This window comes from Pteropus vampyrus, unplaced genomic scaffold, assembly GCF_000151845.1.
Source record: "Pteropus vampyrus isolate Shadow unplaced genomic scaffold, Pvam_2.0 Scaffold64, whole genome shotgun sequence".
Classification (NCBI taxonomy): Eukaryota; Metazoa; Chordata; class Mammalia; order Chiroptera; family Pteropodidae; genus Pteropus; species Pteropus vampyrus.
In genome coordinates, this window is record NW_011888845.1 from 7,569,628 (window position 1) to 7,589,951 (window position 20,324).

At 35.0% G+C, this 20,324-nt stretch overlaps 2 pseudogenes; both read right to left on the reverse strand.

Moving 5' to 3' along the window:
* Positions 1-17,315, reverse strand: part of LOC111740484 — a 79,518-nt pseudogene extending 62,203 nt beyond the window's left edge.
* Positions 17,316-18,891: 1,576 nt separating this feature from the next.
* LOC105292823 overlaps positions 18,892-20,324 on the reverse strand; it is a 35,856-nt pseudogene continuing 34,423 nt past the window's right edge.

Sequence of the window (20,324 nt, forward strand, 5' to 3'; positions counted from 1 at the left end):
AAATTATATATGCACACATAGGAGTATTTCATATTTTATTTCTCTATCCTCAATACTTACAATGTTTATTATGTATCAGGTTACTCAATAAATGTAAATTGAAACACATATCAGGAAGGAGGAGGAAGGAAAAGAATTAGAAAAAGAGACCTATATACACAGATTATATGTACTCATGCACCCACTGGTCAAAATATGCATACAGAAATGTATTTTTATGTACAAGAAGTGAAACATGTTCCTAAAGTTTCCGAAAAGCCAAAAATAAGTATTTTTTCAAACATTCACATAGAGAGCCTGTTTTAGGGAATAAATATAGCCTCATCATGCTCAGGAAGGAAGGTGTAATGAGAGGAGGACAGAGCCCAGGGTGCTGAGTTACCAGTCTCTTAGGTGCCTTTCCTAGCTGATTTACTGAGGTGCCATGGAAATGCCTTTGGAAGAAGATCGTTCCCTTTTTCGGGGAATAGTTACTCCTCTGACACTCAGCCACGGAGCAGAAAGAGAAAAATAAAATAAAATATAGAAATTATGATGATAAAAAGTAATTTTTAAGTAAAATATGTATATTTCTTCATGCCCCATTAGTTTTTATACATCATTAATATTTGGACAACAGCAGGTTATATGGAATTATACTCTAAATCTTCACTGACAAAAATAGTACCTGTCAGTGTTTGTAATGTCATTATATTATTCCAAATAAATTTTAGGTAACAAAATTCTGCAAAACAGATCTAGTAAAAAAAAGAGAAAAATGTCAAGGGGTAAAACTGAGCTAAATTTTTGTTGTTGTTATGGAATAAAATCAAGAATTTTTCTGATTGAGAAGTGGTCCATGATGCATAACATAAAATCTATAAAACATATTACCAATAACAAACAGGAATGTCCAACGGTGGGACTATGTGAAATTCTGGGTAGGTAGGAAGGAGCCCGTTTCCCTCTGTCTTAAAGCCAATGCAACTCCTAATTACAATTCCAGTGGAGCAGCTGCTGACTTCTTCTTTCCCACCTACTCACTGTCCTTAATGGACATCAGCAGCTAGAGAGACCTAACAGACCATGCCACCTTGCGAAATCGAACTGCCAGAGGCAAAGATGAATACTGAACCAAAAAACGTAAGAAGACATAAGAAAACTGAAATTCCACATGACAAAAGACTTTCTAAAAATAACATAATTTTCAAATTAAAAACTTGTAAATAGATTTAAGAAAAAGATGGATATTTTAAAAAATCTCTTCGGCCACTAATTCAGGTCCCAAAAGGATAAATATCTAAAAACACATATCTTCAGGGAAAAGATAAGGGACTTCAAGTGCAGATAACAAAGGATAGGTGGTTCTGGGTAGGGGGGAACAAAATGAGATAACAGATAAAATTTATCTGAACTACAGAAAAACTTGAGTACCCTAATTAAAAGAGCTCATCAAATTCCAGAAATGTCTGACACACACTTAAGCATATGCTAGCACTTTACCCATTTTTTGAATGAATGATTCAAATTTTCAAGAATTTGGGAAGAAAATCTTACAACTTCCTAGTCAGAGAGTACATGGCACCTTACAATACCAAAGTAAACTATACCGAAATCAGAACAGAGGCTTCAAGATAGAAGAAAAAATCAGAGGAAACAAAATAGTAAGGGAGGGAGGGGCTCTATAATAACATAAACAATACAATAACAATTAAATTGAAAGATAAATAATAAATCACTGAAGTAATCTCATTAAAACTCAGGAGTTAGGTCTCATACGTGCAAGCATATTCTTTTTCAAAATCCATGGCTTGGTGGCACTGAGTTTATACCGGTTTCATGGATTTATCATAATACTAGTATAATCTGATCCTTCGAATTTTTTAAAAATATAAATGACTATAAAAACAGAAGAGATCAAAGATGAACTGATAAGAAAACAGTCTAACCTGAAAGGCTATCTTGCTGAGAAGTAGAGGAGCTAGATGAGATAAAGACCTTAAAGACACAAAACCATGGTCCTTGAATTTAAACTGAAGGTCTTAGAAGCACAGAAGAGATTAGAATCAACACAATAGAAAATCTTATGGGAAAAAAAAACTCTACAATTTTACTTGTAATGCAGAGAGAATAACTAAGAGATAAAAGTCATAAGAGAAAATAGTAGGTATGTAGAAAAGGGATTCACCATTACATATAAATTAGAGCTACTAGAGAGGAGAAAACAAATGGAATCAAAATAGTACAAAAAGTTATAATACAAGAAAATTTTCCTAAACTTAAAAAATACATATAAATCTACATATTAAAAAGAACTCATCATAATTAATGAAAATTAGGCAAACATCTGAACATATCTTGGTAAGTTTTCAATTTTAAGAATAATGATTCGTGTATACTAAATGAGGAAAGAATAAATCTCACATGAAAAAAAGGAAAATCGACTCATTGTCATTAAAGAATAAGACATAATAAAGCAATGTCTACAGAATTTTGAGTGAAAAAAGCTGAACCCAGAAGGTCTGTACTTAATCCTGTTGGAATTCATGTATAAAGTCAACAGAAATGTATTATCCAGTCATACTGTGGACTCAGAAAATATTTCACTACATACACCAAAATCAATTACCAATATATTAAAAAGTAAAATGCGCAATGAAATCAAAAAGTACTATAAGAAAATTTCAGTTACTCTTATTTTGATCTGATAAGACTTTTTATGCATAAACAGAAAAGCAGAAAACGTAATGAAAGAAGTTGATAGATTTTACTTACAAAAATTAACTTGTACATATAAAAATCAAAAGCCAAAAGCAAATAAACTTAAAAAAAAAAATAAGCCCATATGTAAGAGAGCTAGAGGACTATTATCCTTACTATCAAGATATTTCACACAGTAGTGTGAAAAAAAATGACAATAAAAAATGGATAAAAATATGATCAAGCAATTCTATTCTTAATTTTTTAAAGATCCTCTATACTGTTTTCCATAGTGGCTGTACCAATTTACATTCTTACATTCCCATCAGCAGAGTAGTAGGGTTCCTTTTTTCCCACAACTTCTCTAACACTTGTTATTACTTGTTCTGTTGATGATAGCCATTTTTAACAGGTGGTATCTCATTGTGGTTTTGATTTGCATTTCCTTAATAGCTAGTGAAATTGAGCATCTTTTCATATCTCTCTTGACCATGTGTATGTCTTCAGAAGTGTCTGTTCAGATCCTCTGCCAATTTTTTAATTGAATTGTTTGCTTTTTTGTTGTTGAGTTGTATGAGTTCTTCATATATTTTGGATATTAGCCCTTTATCAGAGGTGACCCTTGCAAGTATCTTCTCTCATTCAGAAGATTGCCTCTTTGTTTTGCCGATGTTTTCTTTTGCTGTGCAGAAGCTTTTTAGTTTGATATAGTCTCATTCAATTATTTTTGCTTTTATTTCCCTTGGCTTTGAGGATAAATTCATAAAAATCCTCTCTAAAACCAAGGTCCATGAGTTTAGTATATATGTTTTCTTCTATGCAATTTATTGTTTCAGGTCTTACATTTAGGTCTTTGATCCATTTTGAGTTAATTTTGGTATATGGTGACAGACAGCAGTCTAGCTTCATTCCTTTGTATGGTGGCCTTCCAATTTTCCCAGTACCATTTACTGAAGAGGCTTTTTCTCCATTGTAGGTTTTTGACTCCTTTGTCAAAAATTATTTGCCGATATATATTTGGGTTTATTTCTGGGTTCTCAATTCTGTTCCATTTGTCTTTGTGTCTGTTTTTTATGCCAATACCATGCTGTTTTGATTATTGTCACTTGGTAGTATGATTTGAAGTCAGGCAATGTGATATCTCCAAACTTGTCCTTTTTTTCTCAGGATTGCTTTGGTTATTCGAGGTCTTTTCTGATTCCATACAAATCTGATGGTTTTTTGTTCTATTTCTTTAAAAAATGCCATTGCGATTTTGATGGGGATTACATTAAATCTGTATATTGCTTTGGGTAATATGATCCAGCAATCTCTCTTCTGGGTATCTTCTCCAAAAATTTGAAAACATTCATCCATAAAGGTATGTGCACCTTGATAGTCACTGCAGCATTATTCATGGTGGCCAAGACATGGAAACAACCCAAGTGTCTACTGACAGATGATTGGATAAAGAAGATTTGGTACATATACACAATTGAATATTACTTAGCCATAAGAAAAGAGGAAATAATGCCATTTGCAACATGGATGGCTCTTGAGAGTATCATGCTAAGTGAAAATAAGTCAGACAGAAAAGTTGAGAACCTTATGATTTCGCTCAGATGTGGGATCTAAAACTGAAAACAACAAACAAAGAAGATAGACAAACAACTCATAGAGGCAGACAACAGTTTAGTGATTATCAGTTTGGGGAGGAGGCAGATAAAGGCAAAGCAGGTGATGGAAGATTTGACTCTAGGTGATGAACACACAATGCAATGTACAGATGATGTATTCTTGAATTGTGTGAAACATATAATTTTATTAACTGTTACTCCAATAAGTTTAATTTAAAAAAATATTAAAATACATAATACATGAAAAAATAAAATAATCAACCCCGCTTTTAAGCAAAAAAAGAAAATATGAATTAAGACTAAGGACAATTTTTTTTTTCTTTTTTGACAATGGTGACTAGAGTACTGGGAAATGAACACTTTCATATACTACTTCATGCAATAAAAGTTAACGCAACTTTCCTGGAGAGCTTTTTGAAAACATATACTATTATCTCTAAAATATATACACACCTTAACAGAGCAATTCCAATTTAAGAAAGTCATTCTACATTTTTTATTGTGGCTCAAAGTGTGATCACCAGAGAAGGCCAACAGTACTTGACTATTTGAATAGATCACCATGCTTCAGGAAAATGGAATACAATAAAGTCACTAAAAATGTTGTGGAAGAATATTTTAACCAATGAAGATTTTCAATAAATATTTTGTAAGTTAATGAATAAATGAATTACTTTAGTGAAAAATAAAAGAATACAGTACATTACTAATTTCATTTAAATTGCCAATATCTGTGCAAAATATACATTTAAAAAGTAACTTAAAATCTATGCCAAAATATTTATCATTACCATCTTTGAATGATGGACTTACTGGTGATTTTTGTGGTCTTCACTATATTTTCATGGAATTTCCAGAGTTATTATAACAAGTATGTATTAACTTATTAAAATATCAATAGAAAAAAGTGCAAAGATTTTTATGTAAAGTACTGGGAACAGAGTAAGAAATCAAAAATGTAGCAATTTTAAAGCATTAACTATAATATTGAAATAATCATTTCTTGTTAATGAAAAGCACTTCATCAAATCTAAAAACAAAGACAGCTAATTTTACAATATTTACTGAGCACCTACTTTTTATATTAAACCTTATAATCCCATTTTAGAGTCCTTTCCCTCTTTATAAATTATTACATTACATTATTCAGAATTGTTCATGCTCAGTATTGGAAACCACCATTCTAGAGTTTCTCAAGAGCTTGGATGCTAGTTCATTTATTGGGATATTTCCAGTGCACAGTACGGTACCTCTGGTTCATGACACATAGAGATGATTAATAAATGTTATTTTAACAGAACTGATCTGCTGAACTAAATTTATCATAGTCATATGATGGCGCAAGAATTTATTTTTACATAAAGTATCACCCTAACCCAAAAGAGATGACGCTTTCATTATGAGAATTTTTTTCAGCTATAAACCAGAAATTAGGATAGGACAAGGTGAGAAGAACTTCCTTGCTTTCTATGAACAGCTGAATATCATTAAAACTCATGCTTCCTATGTGCTACAACCATTTCTTCCCTATATAAAAGCTATTTTCTAACGGTAAGCCTACAGTTCTACTCATGTGTATTATTCAGATTGTAATCCAACTTCCTAGTCAGAACAAGTATAAAAGTAATTAGTTTTACAGAGCAAGGAAGATCTAGTACTAAAATTATATGGTAGCAGTAACAGCAATCAAAGTGATCACAAAAGCAAGTACACATCAGACACAACATACAACATAAAATCAGCTACCACCTTGACAGATTTATCTCAACTTCACAGACAAAACAAATGAAAAGGAAATGAAGGAAAAATTATAAGGGGAAATTAGATATCCATCAAAAAAAAAAATCTGGAAATACGTATATGTGGTTAAAACAAGCAGATAATGATCTTTCAGAACCACAAAAACATCCCTTATCTTCCTGATCCCTGAGCTCATATCACATCAAAACTGATAAGATCAGTGTTCTCTCATCCAAGGTTGGAGTCTGTATATACTGTACAGTTAGCCTGGAGACACTTCAGGAACTGAAGAAATGTCAGACAGAATGAATGCGTCTGTCAAGAAAGAAAGAAAAATCCCAGTTTCTCCTCATTTCTTGAGCTTTAAAGTAAATGGATTTCTTCATTCATCTGTGCTTAAGACTTCATTATTGTACATACTGCATTTTCCTATAATGTACGTTTATAGATAAACACTTAGACTAACATACAACCTGACCTGAGCCAATGACATATAAACACAAAATTTTTAAAATAACAATCAAAATGTCAATCTATGTGGGCATGTCATACAAAAGTCAAAAATATTTACATCCATTTATCTATTGTAAATTACAAATTGTGATCCTTTTACAAAAATATAAACTTTATGAAAAGCAAATTTTAAAATAAATTCAAGATACTTTAAAAGAGTTGAGTTTTATTTTATTTATAATTAGCAATATGATTTTATTAAGTATAACTTAGGTGTTACTATTTATAACCATGTGTAACTAAATTTTTAGATAAAAATTTAATATCGCTATAATATACAATCCCTTTTTTTGTGTGTACCTTAAATGAGCTACTGTTTCCAAATTAGATACCCTAGGCTAATACAAAAAGATTGGTATTTGTAAGACATTTTTTTCAATTATAAAAATTAAATCAAACATCAAATGTTAAGAACATTTGGATTTCAACAATACAGTATATAAAATAAGTATGCATTTGATTAAAAATAGAAAAGAAATATCCCCCCAACTCTGACTGTTAATATGTAAGAGCCCTGGAATTACTTAGTTGGTTTATTCTTGTTTCCAAACTTAATTTGCTGTCATCTTACTGTTCTGTGAGTAGCAATGACAATAATTCAAGTAATTTTGAATGAGAGGAGAGATAAAATTGGTAGAGGCCTCAGTAACACATTTGAAAAGAGTCCCCAAACTCATCTACTTCAAAACAAGAAAGATAAAATTTTATAGAGTGCAGTGTGAAAATATTTTAACCAATGCAACAATGTAGGAAATAGAAATGAGTGATATCATTATTGGAAAGATAAATCCTTGTTTTAATTGTTTCAGAAGTTCCAGCCAATGCAACAAATCTGGAAACTCTTCACTTTTGAAAAAAGCAAAATGATCACTACATTAAATGAATTTAGTATTCTACCTGGATAATATGAGAATTAACTGAAATATTATTGGAATTCATATATTAAATTATTTAGTACCAAATATATGAAATCCAATAGCTTTCATATATTCTTACAATAACCAATTTGAAAACAAGATAGAAAAAGATCCCATTAACAAAATGAAATATAAAACAAACATGAAATCTCCAGGACCTAAATAAACTTTATTGGGATTGATAGGATAAAACTTGAACAAATGAACAGATATAAACATATCCTTGAATTAAAAATGTTACAAGGATTTCAAATCTCTCTAAATTAATGTATAAACTTAGAACTTAACAAAATGATTTTGAAACTCAGCTGAAAGATTAAATGACCCAGCAAAAAAATAGCCAAGAATAGTTTGAACACAAAAATAATCAGAAGTGTTAACTATCAGATACTAAAATATTATCAAATTCTGATAAAATAAAAGCTCATTAATGAAATAGCCTAAGAGGTTCCCAATTTCCTATCACTGGAAGTATTCAATTAAGAGATATAATAGAAAGGTATAATAAAGAGAATCTCCTTATTGGTCCATAAGCTGTTCTCTACATAATTTCTAGGTTTCCTTCAACTCTGAAACTCTTTGCCTCATGCATTAATAATGATGATTATTCTGTTATCTCAGAAATACACATTGCTGTGTAGTGAAACCTTCATAGTTTACTTTGAGTCATAATAGGTAGACACATGCTCAGCCTGCCTGCCTGTAACTAGGGTGCTGCAACAAAACACAAAACGCAAACTACATGTCCCCAGAAGGTGCCCCACCTGCTACTAACAGGAGGAGGTCCAGAAGCCCAGTCTACCTCCTCCAAGGCTCCTACCACCACCTTTCTATTATAGTCCAGGAGTGTGTTATTGTTCATAAATATCTGGTGAGAAGGTAAGAGGAAGGCCTCCCAACTTTAATCCAGTTCTTTCCTGATTCAATATTCTGAGTGTTAGGAAAGAGCCTAGAAAATCCTGTCTGAAGGACAGAATCTAGGCAAAGTCTTTAGCAACTTACAGGTATAGGTTTTGAGATGCTGGCCACCCTCAGAGTGGTGAATCTTTTAGGATAGCTGCCTAAGCCACTTCTGTTAGAGTTCGTCCAATACTGTCATCTAACATGCATGAGCTAACAATAAGGACTGCAGTGAATGTCATAGGCTCCTTAGACGTGATTACATGTTGTATTACATGTTGCTGAGTCAGCTCCAATTCCTGGCGACCCTATGAATGAGTGATGTCCGTGTCCTGTCCTAAACAGTCCTGCTCAGTTTCTATAGACTAATGTCTGTGGCTTCTTTTACAAAGTCGACTCGTCTCATATTTGATCTTCCCCTTTTCCTGCTGCCTTCCATTTTTATCAGTATTATTCTTTTCTAAAGAACTGCCTTGTCATGATGGGTTTGACGTAGGACAACTTCAGCTTTGTCATTTTTGCCTCCAGTGATGTTTCAGGTTTAATTTGCTCTAGAACATACTTTTCATCTTTCTGGTGGTCTAGGATATCTATAGAGCTCTCCTCCAACACCATATTACAAATAAATCAATTATTTCCTATCAGCCTTCTTCACTGTCCAACTCTTGCATCTTTATAGAGTAACTAGGTATACGAGGTTGTGGATGCTCTTAGCCTTGGTCTCTAATGACTCATCTTTCCTCTTGATGAGCTTTCCTAATTCTTCCCTTGCTGCCACTTCTCTTGATTTCCTGGCTGCAGTCTCCATTTGAATTGATGACTGAACCAAGGTAAGCAAAATCTTTAAAAATTTCAATGCCTTTATCATCTATGTCAAAGTTGTGTATTTCTTCCATAGCCATAATTTTTGTAGTCATACTTTTGTTAAATGCTTTGGCACTTCTTTCACTTTCATCAGAAGTCATTCCAAATCATCGCTACTTTCTGCCAGTAAGATGGTGTCAACTGCATATCTTAAGTTATTGATATTTTTTCTACCAATTTTCACTCCTCATTCCTCTGAGTCTACCAATTTTTCCTATAATATATTCTACATACAGATTAAACAAAGAAGAATGCACCCTTGTCTGACACCCTGGCCTATAGGAAACCATTCTGCCTCTCCATATTCTGTCATGACAGTGGCTTCCTGTCCATAATACAGGTTATGCATCAGGACAATCAAGTGCTGAGGCATGCCCATAGTCTTCATGATCCATAGAGCCAAAGGCTTTACTGGAGTCTATAAAACGTAGACTAATCTTCTTCTGGAATTCTTCGGAGCACTCCAGTATCCAGTAAATGCTTGCAATTAGATCTCAAATGCCTCTTTCTTTTCTAAATCCAACTTGAACATCTGGCATTTTTTTGCTTCACAGAAGGTAGAATTTGTCACATCACCTTGAGCATCACATTACTTGCGTGGGAAATTAGAGCAATGGTCCTATAGCTGTTGCACTCCTCAGCATCTCCTTTTTTGAAGACTGGGATGTGTATTGAATGTTTCCAATCCGAAGGCCATTGTTTTGTTTTCCTTATTTATTGACATTCTTGTTAAGACTTTGATAGATTCAGTCTTTGTGGCCTGAAGTAATTCTGTGGGTAATTCCATCTACTCCCGGTGATTTATTTCTTCCCAGTACTTTCAGGGCAGCTTTCACTTTCAAGAATTATAGATTCTTCATCACAGGAATCTCTTTCAAAAGTATCTGTCACCCTTTGCCTCTCCTGTACAGATTTTTAGTATATTGTTTCCACCTTCCCTTCATTTTCTCCTGGTCAAAAAATGTGCTTCCTTGTGGGTCTTTCAGTATTCCCAATCTAGGTTTGAATTTCCCTTTTATTTCTTGAATCTTCTCATAGTGATCTCTTGTTTTGCCTTCATTGCTATTCTCTTCTATCTCCTTATATTGACTATTTTAATAGTTCCCTTTACCTCTATGTGACAGTTGTTGAAAAAGTGAGCTCAGGATTCTAATACTAATTTTGTCGCATTTGGCTTTTGCCTCTGTCTCTAACAATTTTTAGTGTTTCTTCCGTCATTTATCCCAGGTTTACTTTCCTTTTTACTTCTGGTATTTTCTTTTCACATTCTTCTCTAGTAATATTTCTAGTTTCAGTCCACAGTTCTTCTGGTTCTCGTCACCTAAGTTCAACAGTACAAATTTGTTTTTTATGTAGACCTTAAATCCATCAGGAAGATTATTTACATTATATTTTGTCACTATGATTCTTTTAGTGCTCTTCTTCAGCTTACTTTTTTTTCAATTACAGTTGGCATACAATATTATATTAGTTTCAAGTGTATGAGACAGTGACTAGACATTTATATAACTCTCGAAGTGATCACCCAATAAGTCCAATACCCATCTAACACCAATCATAGTTATTACAAACATTATTGGCTATATTCCCTATGCTGTACTTTACATCCTTATGACTGTTTTGTAACTACCAATTTGTACTTCTTAATCCTCTCCCCCTTTTTACCTACCCTTTCAACCCCCCTTCCATCTGGCAACCATCAAAATGTTCTCTGTATCTATTTGTTTCTGTTTTGTTTTTTTACTTTCTTAATTCCACATGTAAGTGATATTATAGGGCATTTGTCTTTCTCTGTCTGACTTACTCCATTCAGAACAATATCTTCCAGGTCCATTTATCTAATGTTTGATATTAAGAGTTTGTGGTCAATATTGCAATCTGCTCTTGGTCTTGTTTCGACAGAGAGAATACAACTTCTCCATCTCCTGCTCCCAATTAAATAGTCTATTTGATTTCTATATTGGCCATTTGGTGATGTCTATGTCATCTGTTCAGTTGCTTGAAGCATGTGTTTGTGATGGACAAGTTGTCAGCTTCATAGAAATCCATGAGCGATTTTCCTGCTTCATTTCTAACCCATAGTCCAAATTTTCAAAAGACATTTGATTCCACTTATTTCCTATTTTTAAGTTCCAGTCACCTAAAATATCAGCATATCTTAGTGAGGTCGTTCCACACCACAAAGTAGTTCCTGAAGGATGGGCCCAATACACAATGGCAGAGACTGTGTCCTCTGCTCTGGAGTCACTGTGGATGCTGAGAAAAAGCCCACTGGCACTTGAGGCAAAGGCATGTACTCAGTGCCGTGCTCAGAAATGGAGCCCTCTCACCCCACTAGACTGAAGCACAAAATGTTACACCTCCAGTGTTCACCTTTCAATTTATCTCCCAGACATATTCCAGGTATGAGCCAGGTCCCAGAGTCCTGGGTCCAAACATCTCTGATACCTCTCACCTCAGAGTTCTAAAGACTCACTTCCCCCTAAATTCCCAGGTGAGCCACGCTTCACTCCAGGTCTGGAAACTCTCTCCCAAAAGAGTTAGGGCTTCTCCTTTTATGTGATTGCAAGATATTCTCTACCTGTGCTCTCTGAATTCAGCAGATTTTCAAGTTCCCAACTTTATTGTGACACAGAGGCAGCTTTTCTCCCTGAAGGAAATAAAACTAATGCAAATTTAATCTCTGGGAGGTTTTCCACTCTCATCCCCTACCAAATCCTACCATAACATACCATTCCAGGGGGCCTTGTCACAATTTAAAATTCCCAGAGCCCAACCCAGATCTACTGAATCAGATACTCTGGAGATGAAGTTCAGGAATTAGGTATCTTTTAACAAGCTCCCCATGAAACACTATAGACTTTAACTGTTTTATACTTGTCTCATTCCCATTTCACTAGCATAAAACAAAACTACATAATTTCAGTTATACTTTATATTTCTGTGGCTTCAGCGAGAACACCTTGTCCTACTTGAAAGAAGAGGAAGGAATAGAAAAAACATAGTGATGACAGTGGTGGTGGAGATTGCTATCAGGAACAGCAAATTGTGAGCTTTTCTTAAAAAAAGGAAACTTAGCAACAAGAAGAGAGAAGACACATCCATAAACTGTGGAGTAGAGGCAAACTAACATCTTATAAATCAACCCCTTCTACAAGCACAGAGAATAAAACTTTGCATCTCCTGTATCCATTCCTTGCATATTCTCTTCATTAATTCATCCATTTAGCAGATTGTGCCAGGCACTGTCTTACTTTCCATTTATTCAACACTGAACAAAACAGACAAAGTCAGTATCATTATGGAACTCACTTATCTAGTATGGGAGATAAGCACTAAATGATCAAACACACAAATTTCAAAAAGTGCAATAACTTCTAGTTATTGATATGATAAGAGAATAATGGGAAGATAGGAGAAAAGCCCTCCATGAAGAAGTAACATTTAAACAGAGTTGTTTCATTGTAGCAAACTAGGTAAGGAGTGTGGAGGCAGGGGCTCAGCATGTTGAGGAAGATATACAGGCAGAAAGGAAAGCAGGTACAAAGATAGTGAAGTGCAAATAAGCTTAGTGCCTCAGTGTCTGCAAGACAGTTATAGAAAATGAGCAAGGGGAAGGATGGCAAAAGATAATGTTTGAATACTTAGAGATCAAACTATGCAAGGCCTTACGGCCATTGTCAAGCTACTGGTTTTATTTTATGTACCACTGGAAGTTATTAAAAGGTTTCCAGCTAGGGAGGTTAACCTTTTCTTTTTTTAAAGATCACTTCAGTTGCTGTGTGGAAAATGGATGGAGGTAGACGAGGTTAAAAATAAGATGAGCATTCTAGGCAAGGGATGATGGATTTTAAAGGGTGTTTTCTTGTATGAGAAGCTGGAAAGGGAGATGGCACCAATTACTAAATGGAAATAAAGCAAGTCTGAGGGATGGTACTCAGGAGTTCAGTCTTTAAAACATTATGTGTGAAATGCTTGTGAAAATATGAAAAATGTAGACAATGTAACATAAGCATCAGGAGAATAAAACTGTGGACTGAGCTAGAGATAAGAATTTGAGTTGTTTGCTTAAAAGTGGTACCAAAAGCCATGGAAATGCATGAGATTACCAAAGGAGATTGTGCAGCTGAAGAAAAATAATGCCTATGGAGCCTTAGTAATTCCAACATTAGAAGTCTGTGGACAAATAGCCACCTCTATCTAACTAGTCTCAAAGAATTTATGTCAGTGAGCAATGCCAATTATAGTCAACCAGATAAGAAGATTAAGAGCCCCTAATGTAGGACAAACTGCAAACCTTTTAGTTGCATGTCCCATAACTGTCAAACAGATACAATTACAGTTCTACATGCATCATAGCCCAGTAAATGTGGCTCAAGAAGTTACCGGTTATTGACTATCAAGTACCTAGGTCCTTTGCATGCATTAGGAGAAGTCCCTAGAGAATAATGACTAATCACATGGCACAAAGTTAAAAAAAAGATCTACAACTTTGGTCCCAGGTAGCAGCATTGTGGCCATGAGAAACAATGGCAGCAGATGTCAGACTCCAAATCTCTCTGTTCAGCATGTAAAAGATAGACTCCTTCCATTTCTCACTTTGAACTAAATAAGATCACAGGGTTTACTGGCAGTTCTAGGATGGGGAAGCCTCAAGATGATACTAGGTTTTAGCTAAAAGGACAGAAAAGTACTCAAATGAAATATTATCATAGATATACACAGAGCTGACAGTGAGTCATAGGAGTTAAATATATGTAACTAGTATATTAAATAATCTTATTCAGTATGATACAACCTAAAAATAGTCTTTTTTCTCCTTAACATTGTGTTTCTGTCTGTTATATTGTATCTCCTATCCCTGAAGGTGGGTTGCAGTGGAGACAAGCTCCTACTTTATAAACAGTGGGACAAGAGTGTTTCCTAATGGCCAGGGCTGATATGCAGGAGGTACAGTTAGAGCCATTTTAATTGGACCCTGTACTTTGAGGACTGTCTGCCAGAGTGAGGCCACAGCATGAGAGAGAAGCTATATCGGATGTACCAAAACAGGAAGTCAGGGTTATGCCTTTTAGGCTAACAAATCTCTTCAAATAAACCCTTTTTCTGATCAGTCTAGCCTGCAGATCTTCTATTATATGAACTTTTTATGTCTCAAGACAGCTTTGGCCACTTTTTAGTCATTCTACTTAGAATGTTTGGGATCTTATCACCTACTATTTTCAGCATTATGTATCCAACCATATTGCTAGACAACAAGATCTTAACCCACTAAACAAATACTTTGTCATAGATGATATTATCCCCAAGTGAGAAAACTGAGGCTCAGGGAGAGTAAGCGACTTGCCCAAGGCACAGAGTTGCAGAATGGGATTTGCTCCAAGTCCTGTTGAATCCCTAAATTGTTTCACTTACGGTGAGCCATGTTTCAGAAATAAAGCCAGATGGAATATAATTTACAACCTACCCACCATATTAATGTTAATTAGTTAATTTCCACATAATAAATTAATGTACTGATTTTTTTTTTTTTTAACCAGGGAATGAATTAGAACCACTTTTTAAAACTACAGACGCCGACACTCCAATCCCAGAACTCTGATTTAAAAGTCTGAGACAGGGTTTGCTAATCCATATCTGTTTTCATTTTTAATGCAGAAGGTCCTGGGTCAAACTTTCAGCTTTTATTTAGTATGTTATCTGAAACTGTCTTAGAGTGTACTGGGGCTTTTAGTGAATAAATTTGTTGAGAAATCTGCAAACCTAGAAAGTAGGTAAAGGATATTCACTTAAAGTAAAATGGAGAAGGAAATTATATTGTTGGAGTACACATTACTTGGGTACACAAAGAATAAGGGGGATTCCTGTAAGTATTACAAAACCACCACAGAGGCAAGTATAGCAGTGATTATGGACTTCAATTCACCTGACATCTGCCTGAATTCTGCCAATTTGATCAAAGTATAGCATAGGTAAATTCCTAATTTACCTTGCTCATAACTTGATCTCTTCAAAAGGAAAAGACACAACCAGCAAGATTTTTTATTTAAATCATCACTTGCTAACAGCCCCTAAGGTTGTCTCTCCTATCTTTTCACTAAAGTACTATATAGACATAAGAAAAGATGAACCCACACCACCATTTGACAGACTACTTAAAGCAAACATCCAGAAAGAATCTCCACAAAGCACAGGAGAGATTAATTTAGTTTGTCCTCAAATGAAAGCCTGAGTATGTTTTTTCCCTCAACATGACCTCCAAATATAAATCTGAAAAGTTGATTCAGTCATGACTCAAAGAGATAAAGAGACTGAAAAAGACAATCCAACATCTTGTCTTTGAAAAATATAGTCTGGATAGACAGCACCTCTTTTAAAAGATGAGTAAGTAGAAAACAGCCAACATGAAATCTATAAAATATCATTTTTAATAAACTTATTTAAGATCATAAATTTTTTCTGAATACCACTTTGTCTGCATCTGACAAGTTTTGATATGTACTTTTATTACTGTTAATTCTAAAAAGTTTATAACCCAGGAGTTATTTCTGGAATGTTTTTCGGTTTCCAAACACCTTGTTTTTCCCTTTATTGTCAATTTGTAATCAGATTGTTTTAAGATAAAGGAATATGCTTCATGTCTACTTTTTAAAAATTGTTGAGGCTACTTATAAGCCAATACATAGCAATATATACTTAAAAAAAAAGTTTTATATCCTGTATGCATGACTTTTGTGATTTATCCTAGATTGGTATTATTGGCCTACAGGCTGGTCCAAAGATAACATAAAGCAGAAAAATTACAAAATCTCACATTACCAATAATGAACAGGAAAATTAGTTTATGGACCAGATGAGTTTGGTCTCCCAGACACTGAGCCTTTTGGTGATTGCGGGCTGCATAAGAAGACCAATGTGTATGATCCTCCAAGTCCAAAAGATGCTCCCCAAAACTAAAACCCACTCCAGCAATACAACTATCTGGGATTTTAATGTAAAGATTCTGTATATTTTTCTACTGAATGTTAATATTTTATATTTGGGAGAAAAACAAGTTTTTACAAGATTTAAAGTTATGATTAGCAAGAAGAAAATGTCCTGTCAGCCAGTCCAGACTTTGACGCTGACTACTTCTGGAAGGACAACTGAATGATGACTTGTCCACATACAGAATTAGAACATTAGACAACAGATGAGGTCTGCTTCCAAAGAGCATGAAGAAATAGCTCACGTTTTGATATATTTGTAGTGACTGCCATTTCTCACTAGAGAAGAAGAGTTTCTGTGCTGATCATTGGCAGCTGACAGTACTATACAGGACTAGGTTCGTCTGGGTAAGAGATGTTATGGGTTGAATTCTGTTTCCCCCCCAGATTCATATGCTGAAATCCTTACCCCCAGTACCTTAGAATATGACATTATTTGAAATAGGATCATTGCAGATGCAATAAGTTAAGTTAGGATGAGGTCATTTTGGAGTAGGGTGAACCCCTAATGCAATATAATTGGGGTCCTTAAAAAAAAAAGAAGACCATCTGAAGAGACAGAGACATGGGAAGAATGCCATGTGAAATTGGAATATTTGAGTGAAGAATCTATAAGCCAAGAAACACCAAAGACTGCCAGCAAACCACCAGAAGCTAGGAAGAGGAAAAGAAGGATACTCTTATAGATTTCAGAGGCAGCATGGCCTTGCCAACACATTGATTTACAACTTCTAGTCTCCAGAACTAAGAAAAGAAATTTCTGTTCTGAGCTATCACTTTGTGATACTTTGTTATGTCAACCTTAGAAAATTAATACAAAAATGTTTGCAGATATTTCTCAGTGAACCTAATGAGTTCATAACAGCATCACAATGTAGGAAAATTCAAAATAATATTTTTAAAAATAAAAGCAAGATTGCCAACTCAGGGCTCTAGAAATTCAGGGCAGCTCCCTGACGTGCCCACTTTGTCTCAGGCCCCTGGACCCTTCCAGAAGGGGACTCTTCCTTCCTGCTTACCTGGTGGAGTCCCAGGAATTCTTCACACCAAGTGGCAAGCACCCACTCCTGAAAGCTCCTTTGCCTGAATCCTGCCTCCATGTCTTTGATTGCAGTCAGCTATCCACCTCCCACCTTGCACCCTCTGGTCTTCATTTCCTACTGAGACATCAATGCTGGACATTGCCATTGAGATAAGACACCTTGGTTCCAATCCTGGCTCTGCTTTGAAGCAGCTGCAACAATGGGCAAGTCTCTTTGCTCTCAGACCCTTGGTATCTGATCTGTACATAAGGAGGTGGGCTCAAAGCTTTCCCATCTCCGCAGCAACACTGGCACAGACTGTAGGACTTCAGCACGAGCTGTGTGTCCCTTCTCAATAGGATGGACGTGACCCAGAGAAACTGAAGGATTAGACACTGTGTGTCCCCCACCCAATAACATAGACATATGATAAATAAATAAATAAATAAATAGATAGATAGATAAATAAATAAATAAATAAATAAATAAATAAATAAATAAATAAAAGCGGGATAAAGACAAATCAAGCGTTACCAGTTTAGTTTTATTTTGGCTCTTTTGTCTATTAAATGGCAGGAAACTTTACTGTTTTCAAATAAGAAATTTTAAATGGCACATTTTGTTCTCTAGAGTAAATTAATTCATAAACGTTAAAACTCATTACAATGCAAAAATAAACAAAAATGGCATATAGGGCACTATACTTTATAAAATCAGTTTTATTCTTAGATTTGGCCCTCTACGAGAGCTCTGCTATGGAACACATATTTTGTCCTGTTTTTTCTAAAAGCACATAATAAATACATTTAAGAAAAAAACAAATTAATTTCTTCTCAGAAAAAAAGGTGTATCGGTTATAAATTGTTTTTTTTTTTTAAGAAAGAAAGGTATATTTATTTAGCTGAAGAGAATCTGAGAATTTTGATACTAAGTATTGCTAACATATATAAAGGCTTAGACTAGTTTTGGTTCACACTCTAATCAACAATGGATTACCTACTTTATCTGGGAAAAAGTAGAAGTATAGGTAGCTGAAGTCTGGAAAGAATTACTATAAGTTGGAATTTTTTAAAAAGAAGAAATATTTGTTCTCAGCAATGTGAAAATAACAATTTAAAAGGAACTGACTCATGGATGACAACAGGTCTAACGAAGTTAACATGTTAAACAAAGGTTTTCTCTGACATGTTTAGAAAAAATTTATAGCACAAGGAAACCCAGAACAAAGACAGAATGTTTTATGTTCTAGTTGAATCTTCTCTGCATTCTAGGTATTCTCCAAACGGCATTTTTATGGTAAGCTGATGATGGCTATCCCTTCAGAAGCCATCAGTGTTCTTCTAGCATAAGCCATAGAGTTACAGCTGATAAAAGGCATTCTCTATCCATGGCAGCTTGCTCTATGTCACCAGGGACAACATTACAAAACATAAACTGGTACACATGGAATTTCCTTAAATCAAAAGAATCCAGTCTAGCCCTTCATTCTTTAATTGCCACTTCAGTTTGTGCTTTACAGAATATTCTGTTGCCTGAAACATACTCCAGACCACTCTGATCCCATAGTGACTATGTTTGCAAGGTTGTTTAGAAAGAGAAAGAGAACACCAAATTTCTTACATTGTGTTCACATATGAAAAATGGAAGACAACTGTCAGTTTTCAAGGTCTTTGGCTAAAGTTTCACAGATGAGTTGTAAGGTACACTGGTACAAAAAAAAAAAAAGCATTCTTTTTCTTTGGCTTACAAACATTCAAATGGTTAACGTCCACAAGAATTAGATCTCCAATGCCTAAATCTGCTGATTCCAGGGCACCACTTGTAATTTTACTATTCTACCAATGTAGGTTGGTAATGTTTCTACAAAATTAAGCGCCTGGAAGTTTTTGTCTTTAGCAAACTCCAGAAAGTCATCCTATAGTGTTTTAAGTAAAGGAAAATCCTTGCTGAATTCCTTGACCTCCAAAGAAAGATAGAGAAGATAGTGAATGTTAGCAGAGTACTCTTTCAGATGGGGTCTGTGATGGGGGACACTATAAAATTATTTCTGGTATTGTTTATGACAGTACTCATTTCAGGCCTCTGAGAGGCTTCCAGTAGCATCTTCTTTAACAATACCTCCCACGCTATATGATACCCAAATCACTGGCCTATCCCCAACAGCAGCAGCTCTGAGCTTCCCAAGAAGTTCTTTGCTCCTAAATGCAATGGACTTTCTTTCTGTAGGGCACCTTGCTCTCCAGTCACTAAGAATGGTGTCACTCTCCACAGATATAATTAAGACAGCAGGACAGTCTCTTGCTAACCATATGTGGTGTACCTGGTTTCGACCACTGAAACCTTTTCAGTTAGAACCTGGTCACTATCCTGCTGGTGCCACATTTTGAACGCTACAACCATAAGGCCATGAATAAAAAAGACAACGTCTTTAAGGGCTAGCACACACATGCCATCCTGGTATTTGTCTTGCACAGTCTCTCAATCTAGATTAGCCCAGGTTCGGTTGGCATGTGAGGCCTCCATGATGTCGCAAGACTTCATTGCTTCTGCCAGTATGGAAACTCAGCCTCAGAATGTTTTACTAAAGCATCTAAACAGAACATTTCCACTGCAGCTGAAGGGACTTCTCCAAAGCACTTGCCATAAGAAAGTCCATTTCCTCTAAAATACCATAAGCCACCCAGATCTTAGAGTGCTGAATCCCAAAGCAGTTGCCTGTATGAACTGTTTCTTAAAAGAGTTGACCATTTACTTTAAATGATCATTGTCACAACAACCTATAAAAATTATTGTCATATTTTAAGATTTCAGATAACTAAGCATATAAGTTTAATATTTCTATATATCAATGCATCACAAATAAGAATAAGCTACTGAAAATTCCAAATCCAAAAGGATTATTTGTGGAGTTTTGGAGAAACATGGCAGACTCAGAGATGTCCCCAGATCTCTCCCCTTGAAACAACAATGAGCTAAACATGTAAAACTCAACAAAAGACACACAAAGTGCACACCAGCATGTCTGAGCATGGGATCTGCGCATACGAGTTATCAAATTCAGAATCCCAGGTGTCAGGAGATAGACTG